The sequence below is a fragment of the Cyanistes caeruleus genome, chromosome Z (assembly GCF_971803275.1).
Source record: "Cyanistes caeruleus chromosome Z, bCyaCae1.hap1.1, whole genome shotgun sequence".
Taxonomy (NCBI): domain Eukaryota; kingdom Metazoa; phylum Chordata; class Aves; order Passeriformes; family Paridae; genus Cyanistes; species Cyanistes caeruleus.
In genome coordinates, this window is record NC_141732.1 from 46,114,020 (window position 1) to 46,133,372 (window position 19,353).

General features: G+C 37.5%; 1 long non-coding RNA gene across 1 annotated transcript; it reads left to right on the forward strand.

Annotated features, from left to right (window-relative positions):
- Positions 1–396: 396 nt before the first annotated feature.
- LOC147648417 (uncharacterized) lies at positions 397–17,965 on the forward strand. The gene is made up of 2 exons (XR_015280495.1): positions 397–746; positions 13,554–17,965. It is a non-coding gene; the product is annotated as an uncharacterized LOC147648417 (long non-coding RNA).
- Positions 17,966–19,353: the final 1,388 nt, after the last annotated feature.

The window sequence follows — 19,353 nt, forward strand, 5'->3', positions numbered from 1 at the left end:
CATTGCCCCCCAAGGCTTCAAATCTTCGCTTCACTCTATTTCAACACTTCACTGTATCACAATCACTCTACTTTTTACTCAAAATTTACACTTTCAACACTCTATTCCTCCCTATATACTGTCATGAATTAAAGGAGTTTTTTCAAGACCTTATTGTCCATTTCCATAGCCTCAACAGAAAGGTATTTCAGCTCATAAAGCATCTCCTTATTCTCTACCTTTTCTGAAACTTAATTCTTTTCTTTACTGTCTCTGATAGTTTTAAAAAGTCTCTTTACATGTTGATTACTCTCTTTTTCTCTCTCTAGATAAAAGGATTAATCTGCAAGTCTCATCTAGGTAAAGAAAAGGTTAAAATCTTGCTCAGGCTTTGTAGATGGTTCAGTGACCTCTGCCAGAGCAGCAGCTGGAGCTGTCTGAGATGGAAGATTCTTCATGGCTGCTCTGCAGAGTGTGGTCGCTGTCTCAGCCCGCCGCAGGTCAAGAGCTTTTTTCTTTCTTTACTCGGCAGTCTCTGGTGAATTCCGTCACAGCAAAAACTGCAGTGGAGCCAGGGACCGGCCTGGCCCGGCCAGAGCCCGGGGCAAGCCCCGCAGGCCCCATCTCCCGGCCGGGAGCCGCTGGGCCCAGCCCAGCCCCCACCCAGGCCGCATGGCCTGGGCAGGGAACGGGAGGCCTGGAGCTCTGTTACCTTTCACAGCCAGGAAACAAAGAGAGCCAAGAGTACTCTGGCTTTACCTCTTAAGGTAGGGTTCACAAGTTGATCCCACTTTTCAATGGTCAAAACTGCTGTCAATTTCCAGTAATGACCGATAATTGGTCAGGAGAAAAGACTCCCATCAGTCCCCAGCAACTTCAACTTCCTTAGCTCCCAAAACCACCTTAAAGGTAGTCACCTCATGACATTAGGAAAAAAATAAAAAGGGGGGAAAGGGAAAAAAAAAGACAAACTATTTATATGTGAAATAGAAATTGGAAAGAACTGAGTCCATTTGAAATGGACTTGTAATTTTCTTAGGAGAAAGCCTATCAAGAAGACACTGCTCCACTGCCTTTTTGCTTTTAGCACAGGTGATGGCTATTATGCAAAAGAAATGGCACACAAATGGTTCATTTAGAGATGGAGCAAGAACAGAGAAAAAGAGTCCTCCTAAATGGAGATAATGTAGTCATGGAAAAATGACTACACAAGAACATTCTCACTCTAAATATTTGCAACTCTGGGAAATTTTCCTTGAGTATACAAAATCAACATTGTTAAGACATTCAATAGCTCTGCCTGCCTTCTTATTGCACTGAGATCAAAAGGCAGATTGTGTTAGTCATTGGAGAGAGAATTTTTCATACCTTTCTAGTTACTTAATTAACCAGAGTGCACTGTGATCTTAATTTGAAAATATGCCAATGCTCTGCTTTAGTGAGTATTTCCTCATTTTACAAATCTCATTCAGCATACAGGGACAATTCTCATTTCCAGTGAAGTTAAACCTCACATTAATATTTATCTGGATTCAGAACCAAACTCCTGTCATGATGTGATCTGCTTAACTCCTTAAGAGAGGCAAGGTTTTTTTTAAAACTCCTAGGGTCATACTTGAGGTGGGCAGAACACCTCTGAACAGCTTTTCTTTATAAGTAAGTAGTAGTTAGCCTTGGCCTAATAGCAATGAAAGAAGAAGAAATGCAGTAGCTCTTCCCTGTATCCCACTACGTCTGAGGATACCTTTCTCAGCTTTATTTCAACTGCATATGGTTTGTGTATGGCAAAGTTGGCAACAGGGAATCTGGTTTGCCTCCTTTCCTGACTAGGTAGCTAAGCCACAGTCTAGAACAATCTACCAGGAGCACTGGAAACCACAGAGACACCTCCTGCCAAGGTTGGCAGCTGAGATTATATTTATAGAGTGTTTTTTGTACCAGCACAGCTCCATTAGCTAAAACACTGATGGACACAAATTCAGGATGACCAAGGATAACTGAAGCCTCTAAGCAACTTTGCTTGCCATTTAACCAAACAAAATTATGTCACAGGACATATCAGAGGTAAATCATTGTTTGAGATACCTGGGCCTCAACAGACACAGCAGGACCTCACTCTTTAACTGGCTTGTAAATGTGTCCTTGGAACCTCAGCAAACTGAGAACAGATGAGTACAGCAGTTCCAGCACAGAAAAGACTGTGGTAAAAGAAATGGTGGAAAACACAGAGATAATAGAAATGCTTGTGCCTCAGCACAACTCTGAGTTCTGGATCCACTTTCCAAAGCAAGATATTAGAAATTAGTGCAACATGCACAAGTGTGAGCTACTGACAATGACAGGAATCCTTCCTCCTCCCATTCATTCCTGGCCCATCCTGACAAAAAATCAGAACTGAGAAGAAATATATGGTCAGAAAAACAGCAAAGGAACAGTGTTTTTACTGCAGCTGATGAGCTGATATAAGTCTTGGTATCATTCATTTATAAGTCAGTAGCTACGAGAGAGATCACATTTGTAATTTAGATGTTAAAGTGTATGGGTGTTTTTCACTCTCCTAAGTTGTGTTTTGAATGCCTTAAATATTTCAAGTTCTCTCTTCAAAATTACATCAGACATCTGGGATAGCTGACTGTTCTTGCTAATTAATTCTTATGTTTAGTGCTCTGCTGTTGTCACCATTTGTTCATGGACTTTTCATTATCATAATATTTGTTTATCTGACTAAAAGCAAACAATAACATTTTGAAGTACAGTACACTAAATGCAGCTTCCAGTGCAGGCAGAAAAGCATACATGAAAGTCTCTTTAGGAAAACATGTGGCTGCCAAACCACATGAAGCGTTGCTTCTAAATGAGTAAATTTAGGTAATTAACACAAAGCTAAGCCAAAGAAATACAACAGGAATGAGCTGCCAGACACCAATTACCTGCATAGCTAAAAAATGGGGACTAGAATTCACAAAGGCTTCTATATCAAAGTAATGGGGGTTTTTTCAGCACTTTCTTTTTTTCAACCAAAAGCCTCTCAGCTCTCTCTTATGGCCAGTTTTTCCTTCTGATAAAGCAAGACTGGTGACAAATGCAGAAACAGATAAAGTGGTTTCAGTGGACCTAAACTCTTGCAAACTCACAAACCATATTTTGAAGCCAATACTGACTCTTGCAATAGCGCTTAATAATTAGAAACTATTATGCATTCTTCAGAATTTTAGCAGAATGGAAGTTTAAAGAACATTCCTCACCGTTCATGGAAATATGGGACCCAGGAGAGCCTTCCTGCAATGTGCAGATATAAAATCTTTCAGTAGTGCAGCAAAAGCTATGGTCTTTGTGGTATCTGCTGTGGTGGCAGGGGCTCCAGTCCATTCCTGCAAAGATGCATGGGAAGAAGGACTGCAGAAGTCTCCTCTGACAGATGGTAGCACACACTCAGCCATCACAGGCCAGGCTCATCACATATCATCAAGACAAAAATAATAAAATATTCCCAGTTTGGTTTATACTGCATGCTGGACTATACTGGTTCTGAAATTCAGGAATTCCTCTACCCACCTTTCATTAATTGAAATCATTATTCAATAATCATCACTGATTTCACCAAACCACTAACATCCTGATCCTACTAAGAAAGTTTGGTCCTGAAATGATGTCTCATTGGAGAGACTGAAAAGGTAAGTTCCCTTGATGTTTCCCATGATATTCACAGAGAAATTTCAAGATTTCTTGATAAAACCAGCACCCTCCTCAAACACTAAGAAAAATTAAAAAAACTTATAGCTAGCTTCGCCACTCAGTTTACATACCCATACTTAGGCAGCTAAAGCTTAGATAATCCTGTTACCTTTAATAAGGGCTTTTCAAGTAACATAGGTCAAAGTCTTCTCCTTGCTTTATCAAATAAGGATTCTTCATCAGATTCCAAAATCCTTCTTTTCTATTCTTCCTTCAAATTTACAACTATGAGTTGTATAATCACATAGGCAGAGGAATCTTCTCAATCTGATTCATTCACATTAGATTGGACGAAATATGACTGGAAAAGTCAAAACAAATTTAGCTTGTTTTTTAATTGCATTTATAAAATAAGGAAAATTATTCCTCAGCTTGCTGTCTCAACTGTCAAATCCTAAGAGCTCTCCTAGGAGAAATACACATGGAAGCCTGGTTCTTCTCTTATTTACCTTAATTTTACATTGATATAATTCCAATGACCTTGAAAAGTTACCTTAGACTTACGTCAGCAAAAATGAGTAGAGACAGAAAAAAAGACTGTTGGGCTGAAACAATTATTCACATACTCAAATTCAACCATGGGCAAGTTTTACAGTCTCTTTCTCCTCTGTAAAACTCAGCAAAATCACTCATAGTCAATCAGTCCCTTGAGATTTATGAGGACATCTCTGATACCACATTAGAAGTCTAGAGATATATGCACAGGCAGGTATGAATGAGCAAAACACTCTGGGAATTACAATACACCTTACAACGTGAACCACTAGAATTACAAACTCTACCTAAGCAGTGAGATAAGGAAGAGTAATCAGAGAGACTTTAACGCAAGAAAGAACAGATAGGATCTTGGCAATGAAGAACTAAATATAAAAATTAAATTGCTAACATTTTTATTTCCCTGTAATTATATTAATTTATTTGCAATTATTCACTGCAATAACACTGATCTCAATTAATTCATTTAGTATTAATGCCACTATGAGAAACACTTCCAAAAGAGTTCCCCTGTAATTCAGAATTAGTTAAATGTACCATTAAACCAAAATGTGATCAGTTCATTTCTGTTGTTATTTGCAACATCTATTGAAAAAATATTTCCTTTCATTCAGCTTTCTGAGACTCATCAAACCCATAGTTTCTATGTCAGAGCATGCCTCTCATTTAACCTTATTCCAGATCCAATTTTCATCCTGATGAATTAGTATTAAATCATAAATGGCAAATGAACATTGCTTTGGCTACACAAAAGAACAATAATTAAAGAAGTCTCTCATAAGGTATGAATCAGAGACTGGAAGCCTGTACCATTTTTTCACTCAAACCTCCCTGCCTGAGGAACTGCCTACAGCAGCATACTCCACATATATTTATGTCTGCCTTTCTTTTCATTCTCAAACCATTTTTGCCTATTTCTCAGTAGCTTTTGTAAAATATACCCAGGTACACCCAGGCAATAGACAATCTTTTACTGACTGTTACAGTATGATTTTATATAAGTCTCTTCTCAGTCTATAATGCAATCCTGCATGAGGAAGCCCAAAAATAAGAAGGAAATGAAAGCAAATAAACAGGCATCCTGATGTGAAAAACATGTCCAACTAATAAAGTAAGGTATGCAGGGAATTTAAACCATTTATCCTAGTGACCCCAGCAGAAGATAGAGCAATGAGACTGGCCAGTTTATGTTTGGCATGCAGAAATGCACATTAATTTTTGCTGTTTCTTTTGAATAGCTCAAAGCGATTTTTCATAACCTACTTCCCCACATAACCATCTAATGCTTCTGAAAATCAGTGAGAAAGTGCAAACCATAACACGATCTGTTCTTTGTTCTTAATATTCCATACACAGCTTCTGTTTCCTCTTATCTTTTTACTTTATTTCATTTGCTTCATTGTGTGTTCTGTTTCTTGAAGGAGTCAGAGAAGTTCACGTCTCCTTAAACTGAGAATAATTACCCTTGAACTAACAGAAGCTCCTGGCTTCAGCACTGTGATAACCTGGTTGAATACAGGCTACATTACACAGTTAAGATTAGATGTTTTGTGGATTCCAAATCTCTGCAACACAGAATTTTTAAGTCTTATCCTTAGGTCTGGAGTACATTTAAGACTGTTGTAAATCAGGATTGGTTCACTGATTCCACTTCATCTGCACAGGTCTACACAACCACACAGATGCAATGCTTGCTTGCTGAAAAAGGAGGGAGGGAGGAAAGCAGGAGGGCAGGCAGGGAAGAGAAGATGATACTTGCATGCCCTGTTTTACTATTCAAGATCGTAATACTATCATAGTATCATAGTATCATAGTAATGCCTCTGCTGAAGAGCAGAGCTCTGTTGTTGTGAAGCTCAAATATAGAGAACAGGGTTCATATCAGAATTAAACCTTGATCCAATGCAGGAGTCCCAGATTTCTAAAGAAAACCACCACATGGCAGAACATAACCACACGTTCAAAACCCAAGGGACATATTTTTCAGAAGGCAATATCCAAAGAGATCACCATGTGCAAATTTCTGACATCTCAAATCTGAATCAAAAGAAAATAGCAAACAGCAGATGCTGCTACTGGCACAAGCACATCAGAAGCTATGGCGTGCCCTTCAGATTTGGGGTGTTCATGATGTCCTTGAACACTGCTCTAGAAAAGGACTACAAAAGAGAAGAGGGACCCAAACTGCAGTATAACTCTGAAATCAATAGCACATAAAATAATTTTTGCAGAAAAAATAACATGCTTTAAATCACATAATACCTTGGGCCCAGTCCATGGTGATCTAGGCGACTATTGATTTCTGTGCAGTTTATGCTGACATATCATCAGCTAAAAGCCTGGTCAAGAATTCAGAAAGAATGCTAAAAGTGTTAGATTTATCCTGACTGTGGTGTGACTAACACCAATATCTTGTGATTTATACTGGTGTGAGAGGGAAAAACTCTGTAATACAGACACAGAACAACTGAGCAGCTAAAGATCATGAGAACAGCAGGCTCTCTTTACTATAAAGGTAACACTCAGAAAAACAAAAACATATGTTATTTTATATGAATTTTTCATAATTTTCATTTGAATATGGGCATGAATAAATGAGAGAAAATAGCAGCTTAAGGTGGAAAAGGGTAAAAGAGAACTCACTCAAGAAAAAGCAAAATTAATGCCAGAAATAATTTCTTGTCTCTGAGATCTGGTTAGTCTTGGCCTACCACTCAAAAAATGACTACATAAAGTTCATGGATGTGATGTTGAGAACAATCCTGAATCATTAGAAAGATAATATCTGCATTATCATTGACATCTAGGATTAGAAAAAGAAAGCAATGGCTCAATAGTGCTGAGCAAAAAAAAAAAATGTTGGCACAGCATACTTCTTGTTAAAGCCAAATTAATAAGAAGATGCCTTCAAAGAAATAAGCTCAGAAAATAAGAGTGAATTGTGTGCAGTCATAATCAAAAGCCGCTTTAGTACCAAAATAAACACAAACTGACTCCCAAGACAGTACTCTTCCAGCTAATCTCTACTATATCCACAAACCCCAAAAAATGTACCCATGTAAAGCCTCAAGAATGATCAAGAATGATTGAGTTCACATCTTTTATGAGTGTTCCTATTCCCTCCCAGACTGCAAAATTTAGCACACTGTTATCAATTAGTATATTAGGGAAAGGGGAAAAAAAAGAAAACAAAAATATCAGGTCACCTGTAAAACAGAAGAAGAAATGATGCTTAATGTACTAATATTTCATCTTTGACAGGTAGTAGTACAAAGAAACAATGCAGCTAAAAAGTAGCAAAAACAAAAATTTGTGCTTTTCTAGTATTCATTCAAAAAGGGAAAGAAGGTTTGTAAGTTCAGATAGAACAAAAAAATGTGCTACAAACACAGAGTAGTTGTATATAAATATACATAAACGTATATAAAATATATTTACATGTTGGGTAAATAAATCAGTGTAACTATTTCTTTAAAAGGTCTTAGAGATGCCTAAATCAAAAATAAAAAGGCAAACAAGCTACCTTGTCTCTTGAAGTTTATTGCATTCGCTTATCAGCAAGGAGGAAAAAATATGTGGAAGAAGGAATATCTAGAGTATAAGACCAGCACTCTCAATCAATAAGTATTTTATTTATAAGTATAGAGGGATGCATAGTCGTGCTTCAGTTTTGAAACCTAATTTCAGTTTTGAGATAGGATGTGAAATTTTCTTATTTTTTAAACCTTGATATAAGTTTCTGATGAAACTGGTGCCAGTGTATTTGCTAAAAAACTGTTTTCTACCAAAACCAAAAAATTACTAAAAAACTACATTTCTACCAAACACACAGTATTTTCTAGGTGTATGTCAAGCATGTTCAACATTGCCATCTCTCTTAATACAAATTTGCAGTATTCCAAGGAATGCAGTCAACAGAAGCCCTCTTTAACAATGCTGATGTTGCAAAACAAACAGTACTCAAAAAGACGAAAATCTCACTCTCCCATTCTGGTAAAAGCCTCTGAAAAGGTGGACTCTCCAAGCCATCCCTTTTTGTACACCAAGCAGCTGTGACAGTGGAGTTCCTACAAACAGCAGTAAGCAATATTTATTACCTTTTTGGGGTTTAAATAGGTTGAAAATAAATAGTGTTATAAATATAATATTCTAATTATAAATTATTAGTTGAAGCATCTAATTCAAACATTACATTTTTCCAGTCTTACAATTAAAACTAAACTAAAATAAAATAAAGTAAAATAAATTAAAGTAAAATAAAATTACTGTTAAAAAAATAAACTTTCTGAAAATGGTAAGGGAAAGGATGTAAAATAAATAGCTCTAAGACATGCTAAACATATGTTTTCACTCTGGTATTGTAGTTGTTTCATATGTATACGTGGTAAATATTTAGACCAAAAAGATAATACTAATTGCCATAGGCGAAGGTCAAGATCCATTTTTATGCAAAAATCCAATAAATAATGTTGAACTTTTGGATCTGGGAGAGATTTCTAGAAAGGCTAATACACCAGTTAGGTCAGTTTTAAAACAGATTATATTGTATGTAGATATTAATGGCTCTAATTTCCAGTCAGTTAAAAAGAATTCAGAAAGCAATGTATGCATCTACTACAAAAAATATGTTTTATACATTATCTGCAAATTTTGACATGGATTGTGACATTCAAATAATCATAAGATGTTAAGATATTGGAATCACGATCATCTAGTTCTATCATCTATCTTGAAGATCATCTAGTCCCAACTTCCCCTGCCATGGCCAAGGACACGTCCTACTAGACATGCTCCATTTTTCCTCCTGCTTCTGAAAAATGGAAGACTAATTCTTCACCAGATCCAAGGTACTTCTATAGATAAAATGGACCAACTGTCAAACAAAAGATCTCCCAAATGGAAATAGTTGTTTCTTACAACAGTTCTGCCATTGTGTGCACTTTAAAGATGCTGTTTTCCTTCTGATTCTTTGTTTCATCTTTTCATTAATCATCTAATGCAGAATCTCGTCTTCAGCTAGTGCTAACTAAGAGAAAGGTATTTCCAACAGTACATAAGATGTTGGGAGAAGCTCAGAGACAATTTACATGCTCAGCTACTAGAGGAAGATACTACAGGAAGGGTCACCAAAATTAAAACCTCGGGAGAGCCTTCCAATGCAGTTTGGAGCAGAAACGTGGCAGTAACTATGATATTTTCCATTTAATATATAGACAGTATTGACAGTCACAATGCCTATTAAGTTGTGTTATTAAAGTGCACGTTAAGTTATTAAAGTGTACATGGTGCTCTGCAACATCACAGGATGAGAAACATTCTGTGATTCCGATTATCTATCCTATTTAGCAGGCAATAGCTCACGTAAGAGAAACGACTGGTGAGAAAAGAGGTGATAGGAAGACTTACTGCTAGTCTTTGCCGGAGGAAAGAGATAAAGGCAAAGATTGAAAGTGAGCATGGGGTAAGACAGCATTAGGTGCTGACAAGAATTAAGTCACAGAGCACATTGAAACAATAGGTCTTACAGATGCAGTCCTAAGGCAAGGAAGCAGAAATGGAGGAGTGATCAGGCAAATCAAGAAGTGAAGAGTCTGAAAAGTGTCTTTTTCTTCCTGAAGTAGAAAAGCAGGAAGGAAAATGAGAGGTATTGAAGGAAAGGTACAGTGATGAGGAAGACGGAAAGATCAAAAGGAGAGCTGATCAGCAAAAGACATGGAAGTAGAGTTTTAAAGTGAAATAGCCATCTGATTTTCCCTAAAATACCTATAAATGCATGCCAAGATCATGCCAGAACCTCTAAGATGCAGATAAAACCACCTGCTTCTTAATTTTTTTTTTTTAAAAAAGAGTTTGTGCAATGAAAAGATAGGTACCTGAAAAAGTAGAGAAAGTCTTTGGGGTAAAAGCAGGAAACCAAGCCTACTCATTCTCATGAGAAGTATTTATGGATGACCTATTTTTGCCCAAGATTTTTCAGATAGGAGTATGTACACATTTGCCATTTAAAGCTTCCACCATAAATTCAATCCATGAGAAACTGTACTTACATGAACAGTAAGCCCTCAACTTTGGTTCCCAGCGAATATATGAGAAGTGGACATGTCTAGACTTTTCAAACATGTAGCTGCCTAGATATTCCTTTGGAATAGTTAAAATCACAGAAAATTTTTTTCTGAGATTTTATCACAGCCTCCCATGATAGAATTATCAGACAGAAGGAAAATACATGACTAGGGAACTCCAGGCACCTTGTAGTCTTCTTAATGTCAGATTTCTCATTTGTATAGATACTGATGCTGTGTTTCTTCAATGAGTTTTCCAAAGCTTTCCTGCCTATAAACAGACTCAGTTTACCACTGGACAAATACTCCATAATGTTTTTGGAAAATTTTAAGAACTGGGAACCTAGAACAGGTACCCAATAACTCTGGAAATTCAGAGGGCAGCACAGATTTTGGATTGGTAAGATTGAAATAGGACCTTATTCTGGCAGACAAGATTCCTTCTTTTCTTTGTTACTAATTGGAGAGTGGAAGAGTTACAAACAGCGCTGCTTTTCTATGGAAGGAGGCTCCTGAGTGAAAACACACAACTGGAAATATTTTCACTAGCAAGTATGCCAAAAAATGGCTTTCAGTAGTCACAGAAAGAGGCTTCACAACACATTTACACATTGCCCATGAGAAACCTAAATCCAGCACGTCTTTAAAGAATAGATGAAGAGTTGTTTACATGCAAATTTTAAAATATACTATAGACATAGAGCAGCAAAACAGAGCAGAGAGACACAAGTATTACAATCAAACAGAAACCAAATTGTAAAGAAATGTACTTTAGACCAACTAAGATATAAAAGTCCAGAACATGTGAGGTCTGGAAATTATCAGGAAATGTCCTTGCTCAATGCAAGGACAAGTGTTTGAAATAGATGACCTTTAAAGACTGCTTCCAACTCAAAACATTCTATAATTCTATGATCCCAAAAGCCTATATCTAAGTCATAATATAGTAAAAAAAAAAAACCCTAACAATATTATCCAAGTACTTGTTTAATAGTATAGAAATGCATCTTTGAAATATTATCTTCAGAGTAAATTTGAGACAGAGAGAAGTTTGTTTTAACTCCTCCAACTCTTATGTCTCCAACAGCATAAAAAATTATATTAGGAGGGAAGAGGAAAATGGTATATAAATAGTATTGAAATCAGTGTTGGATCACAGGTAAAGGGCAATCCCAGTGATCTCAAAACTTTAACCAGAGAGATGAGTTCTTTGATGAGCATACCCTCCTGGCCATTTTCCATTACACCTCGCAAAGTGAACAGAGAAACCTTGAAAGCAGTTTTGCTATGTGTAGCTCTTGATGCAGATCATCTTCTGTATCCTATTAATGAATTCTACCTTCAGCTTCCAGCTTCACTCTTGCACACAAATTATTTGTTCACATTAGGCAAATACACATTTTGCAAGCATATGAAAATGAGTGCTTCCACATTTATGTGAATTATATTAAAATTATCAGTGGACAGCTACTCACTACCAATATGAATGCATGTGAGGTTCCTTTATCAAATGAAATCTACTTTACAGATAACCTTAGAGAATCAACACTTTCCTAATGTTGTTTACATGTAAGATAATTCTATGCCTCTCTCTGATTAAAGAACATAATTTAACACCTATACTGCTTTTTTTCTAACATTTTTTGATTATCTGTTCTTTATGTAACTCATTCCATTTTGTTTTGACCTCATTTCAATTTGAGTAGGTTAAAATTTCAAAATTAGCGCAGGTTGAATAGATTTAATAATTTTTCAGATTGGATAATTAACTTGGACAAAAAGGTAATCTGCCCATCTTTGCAAGAAGCTTTGAAAAGATGATTAAAACCAAAAAAATCTGGAGAGTGTGAGTTTGAAGTAGGACAGGACAATCCCACCAGAACTAAATTAAGAGAGAAGGATCTGGCTATGGTCCTAACACAGGAGCCCAGAATACTACAGCAAATTGGCAGTCACAAAGGGATGTTCAGATAAGCATAGATATATTTACAGATAACTTTTTTCCTTAAGGAGAATGGAATAGAATGGAATGAAATAGAATAGAATATAATGGAATGAAATTAGAATAGAATAGAATATTACATGTTAAAGGGACTTATAATGTTCTTCTGCACTAACTGCCAGTGTTGCCATATTGTTTCAAATGCACAGAAGTTTCATTTGTGAACACCCATCAGGCTTTCTCTTATAAGTGTGCTTGCTCTTCTGCAGAAAATGTATTCTATCCCAAACTGCCCTATGTCTGTTGTCTTTCCAGCACTCGACCAGGCAAATTACCACCACTGCCAGCAGGAGAGATTGCTTTCCTTTACAAGCACCTTACTTGCCTGCCTTTTAGAGTGACGTGTAAAGACAAAGGTGTGTGCAGCCTGGCGTACCAACATGACACTGCACCCACCCTTCAATGAATGATCAAATGTCAGTGTCAACTTAATCAAAAAATGGAATTTATTACTAACCAAGAGGCCAGCCTGTAACATGGTTTTTAATCTTCACGTGGCTATGCAACAGAAATAAATAGAGCACCTTTATGATGTACTGAGTACCAGTTTGGCAGGTTAACAGGTGTGGGACAAGTGAATGAGGAGTAGAAATGCTACTTATCAGAGAACATATTGAAGAGAAAGCTCATTTTTCACAAATTATGGGCTTTTTATTGCTGGTAATGGAGAGAATACTAAAGTGAAGTCTATATTTCAGAAATGGGAAGACCAAATGATTTAAAACCCTTTTTATAATGACCTGCCTGGGAGTGAAGAATCAATTTCTTTTACAGCTAGAATCTGTTAATACCATGGGAGTGAGGAACATAAGACAATGAGGAAAAGAAAGGACATCCTTTTCTTCCATCTGTATTTTCATATGTTTAATTACAGACATTGCTGTCATTATTTCTGTACTATTTTTTTAAGCAAATAAATTATTATTTTTTAAAAAAGAAACTTAAAATTTATAAAGTACTATTAAAAGAAGAGTGGTTACAATGTTTTGCAAGTTGTCTTTTTATTAACAAATTATAGGTGGTACATTTCTTCCAGAAATTTAGCCCACTTAATTTGACTGATACTTCTGTAATACTGAAAATTATTCCCAGTACAATACCTTAAAGCTCACTTTCCTTACTGCAATATAGGCCATAGTACTTAGTACATAGTACCTAAGGTTACTTAATGTGATTTCTGTCTCAGCAGTGGTGGTGCTGAATCCTGCTTCCTAAAGTAACAATACTGATCTTCACATGAAAGCACTCTGAGTTTTGACAACTTTTTTGTTCTTTTTCAGACATTACAGAAAACAGAGGCCAGAGCTTGCCATCATTGCTGCTTGCAGTGTGTTCTGCAAGTCACAGGTCTGCCATACAATACCAAGATTCATTCACCTCTTCAACATCCACTGCCATTTCTGCACTATTGCATGTGGACACTGTCTTCACCCCTTGACCCTAGCAGGTTCAGTGAGTATCTTGCACCAGGGATAACCAGGCTGCGTTCATCCTAGTGACTCAGCGGACACCTAACCACAAGCAGAGCACGCCAGACCTCTTCATCCAACACCGAAAGGTACATCTAGGAAAACAGACTACTAGACATTAATCACTGTCTTTTTCCTTTAACTGTGTTTCCTTCAGATTTTTCATGATTTTCATACTTATCTAATCCCATTTTCTCCAATAATCACTATTCCGTAACTCACTCCCATTACTCTGAACCATCAATTTTTTAATGAATGTAGACAAGATTGAAGGAGAAATCCGGTCTTACTAATGATAGGGGAATGTAAAAAGTCTTAGGCCACCATACCTACCTATACCAACACTTCACAAAGGACATCTGAGACACATAAAACTAGCCTTCCAAGCAACATTGAAACAGAACATTATTCCCACAGCATAATGGGTCTAAGCAGAGAGACAATGAAATGCCACTAACAGGACCTGAGTCAGATCTGATGACCTTTGTGAAAAACTCTGCAGAAGAATTTTTTTGAAACATGATTTTATATTAAATAATAGATTTTACACATATTGCATGTTACCTTATTAAACTCACTATTTATGCTTGCTATAAGGAAGCATAAGGCAAAACAAAAACATCAAAAATTGTGCAAGACTCAGTGGAAGTCTTCCTTATGGTAGTCAAACAACAGGTCTCTCAGAAGAATATGTATCTGTCCTTATGCTGAGCTAATAACGAAGGAGTGCAGTGTCTCTTTCCACTCATAGCAGAGCTGCAGAAAAGGCTTTACAGAGGTACAGTAATCTGCAAGGCTCTTTTTAACCTTACCACACACTCTCATATCTTTCCAAAAATTCAAAACCACCAGTAAAATCACAAAACTACAGCCACATGGAACATCAGGGATGTAAAGCTGACATTCTTGCTAGGCATATGTTTCTAATTATTTAGTTTACACTTTGCATTTTAAAAAGTTCTGTAAAGTTAAAATTATTAATATAAATCCATAAATTGCAAATGGCAATCATCGGAATATCAAATCAACATGTAAATATCTTGCTAACTTAAAACAACTAGAAAGCAAAGGCAGTATTTATATGAACTAAGCTAATTTGTTCAGGAATACTGCTCACAATAACATCATTTAGCACATAAAACAACTTCACATTTTATAAAAGATAATTTTTCCTAATGAGACATAGGGACTGCATCTTGCAGGAAGTTTTGCAGTGAAGTAGACATTTAAAGAGAAGTCTGAAGGCTTAATGTGTATACTACAAAGAGTTTATTTGGAGTTCAGCCACAGGCAACAGCACAAGATTCAATGTCTCCCACCAAAAATAGATCACATCAATGACAGGTTAGATTAGGTTACATCCTAATCACACAGCAGTACCAAAACTTAATGCCATTTAACATGAGCATTGGTTTCCACAGCTTCGGTTTTGGTGGGAGGGAAGAAAGCAGCCACAGAAGTGATTTTCTGGGAGAAGCTTCCTCCATGCCTGGCAAAGCCAGTCTCCAGCTGGCTCTGAGAACAGAGCCAGTTAGAGAAGTCAGTAACGCCTCTGTGATGACAGATTTAAGAAGGAAATCAAAAAGGCATACAGCTCTTCTTTTCTGAGGGCTGAGGGTGCTGCAGCCAAGGCCTCTCCGGCACCATGGCAGCCACACAGCCTGGGCCACCTCGGCACGGCCAGTGGTGACCTGTGCCTGCCTGGCTGTTTTTAGCCAGCTGTGCTGCAGGCAGAAGGGCAGGGACAGCGGTAGTGGCTCCTCCTTTCGGGCGTCCTGCATGAAGAGAGGCGCTGAATGGTGCCTGCCACGGTGGCCGGCACTGCGCAGGCGGTTCCAGCAGGCCACATGGCCAGTAGCGGAAACACAGCGAGCGACTCTTTGGCACAGAGCCACCTTTCAGAAGGGAGATCAACCCTTCAGTGCTGTGAAACCCCATAAGAACTTTTCAACAGGTAGAACTTGAGAACAAAGAAACAATTTTCTTTGTTTCAAGTTTCTACAGCCAACAATTTTCTTCCAAGTCAGAATAAAGGAAAAGGTGAATGCACATGAGAAGAACCAAAATGGTGGCACTGAGTAAAGAGGGAGAAGAAGTGCTCCAAGCACCAGAGATGAAGTTTTCTTCTGCAAACTGTGGCAGAAAGACTGGAGTTAAATAAGCTGCCCCCCTGCAGGTGATTGGGTCCACAAGAGATGCAGAGGTGCACTCACATGACAGAGAGTGAATACCAAAAGAAGGCATGTGAACTCACACAGATGAGCAACTCACAGGCAACAGTTTTGGGAAGCCTGTTTTGCCCATGAGAAGGACTCATGCTTGCACCAGACTGGGCAAGGTTGCTGCTCTTGAGAAACAAATCAAAAGTGTCTCACAGAAAAGTGTCTCCTGTGGGAGGGCAGGGGGGGGAATCCTCACATTACAACAAAAGAAAGACCCTTCTTTCCCTGAACGAAAAGAAGAAAATTAGAGGTGACAATCTGACTGAAAACCCAGTGTTTTGTCTCCCTGTGCTATCTGTCAGAAAGAGGGAGGGGCTGAAAGGGAAAGAAAAAAGTGTTCTAAAAAATTTATTTTATTTCTCATTACCCTCTTTTAATTCTGTTACTAACAATTTTTTCTTTATACCTTCTAAGTTTGAGTCTATTTTGCCCTTAGTGTTTTCTCGTAATCCTTATCTCAACTCATGGACCCTTTTCCCCTCCTCTGCTCATCTATAGCAGAGGAAAATGAGTGAATAGTTCTGTTTCATGAGTACCTGATGCTTAGCCAGCAACAAACCACGACATTAGGCTAATAGGAAGTTACAACCAGTACTTCATTATTCCCCTCAGTCACACTTCTTCATGGCCATGAAGGATTCCATCACAAGTGGAAGAAGGAAAATTAAGACAGAAACAGGAAGCTGTCAGTTGCTTAGAACACAAATCATTTGTGAAAACAGTATACTTTTAGTAAAATTACCAAAAAATAACTAACCTAATGTTTTTTCTAGGCAGTAAGAAAGCAGCTAAGGATCTGTAACAAAGCTGTAGGTTGAATGCACAGAAAACAATATTTTTTTAAAGTACAATATCTTTTTTTCTCACAAATTTTTATGTTCTTCAGTGATATATCACAAACATATATTTTACCCAAATCTATAACATGCCCTTTAGGGTTTCACAGCCAACCACAATGGAGCAGCAGGGGGTGGGAGGAGTCTTGAATTGTTACTGCACATAACTTAGTTTTGATTTTTGTTTACTTTGTCTACTAGTAGTAAGTAAATACAAGACCCTCAACACTAAAAATCAGCAGACTTAAACCAACTTCAAGAAAGATTATAACATCTCTCCCTCATGTGGATGCAGTGCTAAGCATTCTGTTCAGAGGAAGAAAGAAAAAGAAGAGGTGTTTAATCTATTCAACAGTTTACAGTAAGGGCCTGCCTTCTGTTCACATTTTGTTCTTATTACACCTGAAACCACCAAACAGCTACACACTGCAGGGTGATGCCAGAAATGTTTCCTGGTTACAACATAATATCATATATAGATTTTATGCCAATTTACATAGTCTATTTTACTCTATCCAGCTGAGACACAAATAAATGAATAATTAATATATGCACAGTTTTTCATCTGCCATTCTAAGACAAGCCAGAGCTATTCCGACAGCAAAGAACTGGGATATTGGAGGAAAGGAAAGAAATTTGTTGTACATGATCTGCTACTGATCTGGGTTTTTTTCTGCGAAGTCATCAAGGATATCTGGTCACAATACCTTCATCACTTCACAAGCACTTTTATTCTAAAGTTCAAGAGAAAACAAAAAAATATATGAGCAATGAGAAACAGAAAATAAAAGAGAAGTAGATAAGGAAATTTTTGAAAAGTAAAGAAGGGACACAAATAAAAACCCAAAACCACTGGGAAGAGGAAAGGGAGAAATAAAGACCAGTCAAAATTAAACTTAGAAAGTTCAGAGGATGGGAAGAAAAGCAAGTAAGATAGAGTATAGCAAGGCTTATGGACTAAATGTTACAGTTTTGTCAATTCCCCAAAGCTATTAAAAGCTGTCTTTGTATATACAGCACTTTAAAAGTCACAAAAGGAAATAAGAAAATAATTAAATGCACCAGTTTTCCTGGATTTTTTTTTTTTTTGCAAAGATAAATGCTGCTAACAGAGCTCTTTGCGATGGTTCAAAATGAATAAATAACACCCTTCCTGCCTTTTGTTTATTATAGTGTTATTCTCCTGCTTTTTAAAATGCTTTCCTTAAAAATGTTTTAATGTTTTTGGGTTTTTTTACAGAATGTTTTACGATTTGGTCTTCTTAAATTTCACCAGAGACTTGCAAATCAAACCAGATCTCACTGATTTGATAGCTGCATTTACATGGTCCAGTGGAACACAATGTGTTAGCACCATTCTCTCCAGAAGGAGAGTCTATTAGCAAGCTCTCCCTCCCCTGTTTCTCCCGTAAGATGATGTGATTATCAGGAGCATCAGGGAAGCTGTCAGCAGGTGGATAGAGAGAGATGTAAGGTGCCACTTGGTTTTCTTAGTTTGTGACCTTTGCTCACATGACAGTGAAAAACAAAACCACGTCTTTGACACAATATAATTAGGACCCTTGCATTTCACCAGGTCAGGAAAAGAGACAAAAGAACAATACTTGTTTTGCAGCCCCAGTAATTAGTCCTGGAGGATTTCTCCAACAGCTACTGTTGGCAAAGAAAGCCTATGGAAAGAGCCACCACTCTTCCTGTATATGCTGGCTGAGAAGCCTGTTTCCTGCTTGAAATTCAAATGAGCACAGCTCTGACCTTTACTGTCACATTTTTCATTTTATCGACAGTTTACAAGGCCTCTCCACCATGCAGGTCATGTTTTAGTTTAAACAGAAATACTCTCGTAGGTGTTAGATGCTAGTTAATGATTATACTGAAATCATTCTAATTAGGCTCTGTTGTTACATGCTGCCCTTTGGGGGCTGCTGCTGTTGTCACATAAAGTATTTTGTAGAAAAATAATTGGCCTGAGATCTTCTTTACCCTATTTTTTTTACTTTTTACATGATTCTGTATTTGATCATGAGAAACACAGCACAAAGCTTTTAGCAATGGCTCGTACCCATCATCCCGTGGTTCAGAAAATGGAGGGTAGGCAGGATGACTTAAGAGATGCATGACACTTCTGAAATTTATCAACCATGGTCTGAGAAGGGAAAGGTATTTTTTTAAATTTCCTAACCCACTATCTTGCCATTTCTTGAAGAACCTGGTTCACACCGTAACCAAGGGAGGTTTGTCAACCAGGGAGGCACTGCTACGCTTCATGCACTGATGGGATGACTGGGATTAGGGAAAGCAGGAGGGAATTTCAGTCTACTGAAGAACTGAGAAATAGGACAGAGAAGAGTACAGCAAGTAGCAAGTGACGAAATGCAAGTGAAGAGAAGGTTTCACTTCAACCTTTTACATTTGGCAAGGGACGTTAATATCACACGTTAGAGTGCTAGAAGGAAATCTCAGCCACTGCTGCTCTCTCAAATACATCCTCTTTCAAAAGATGTCATGCAAATGCCACTTTTTTCTGTGTAGCCTACATTTTCAAAATGTGAA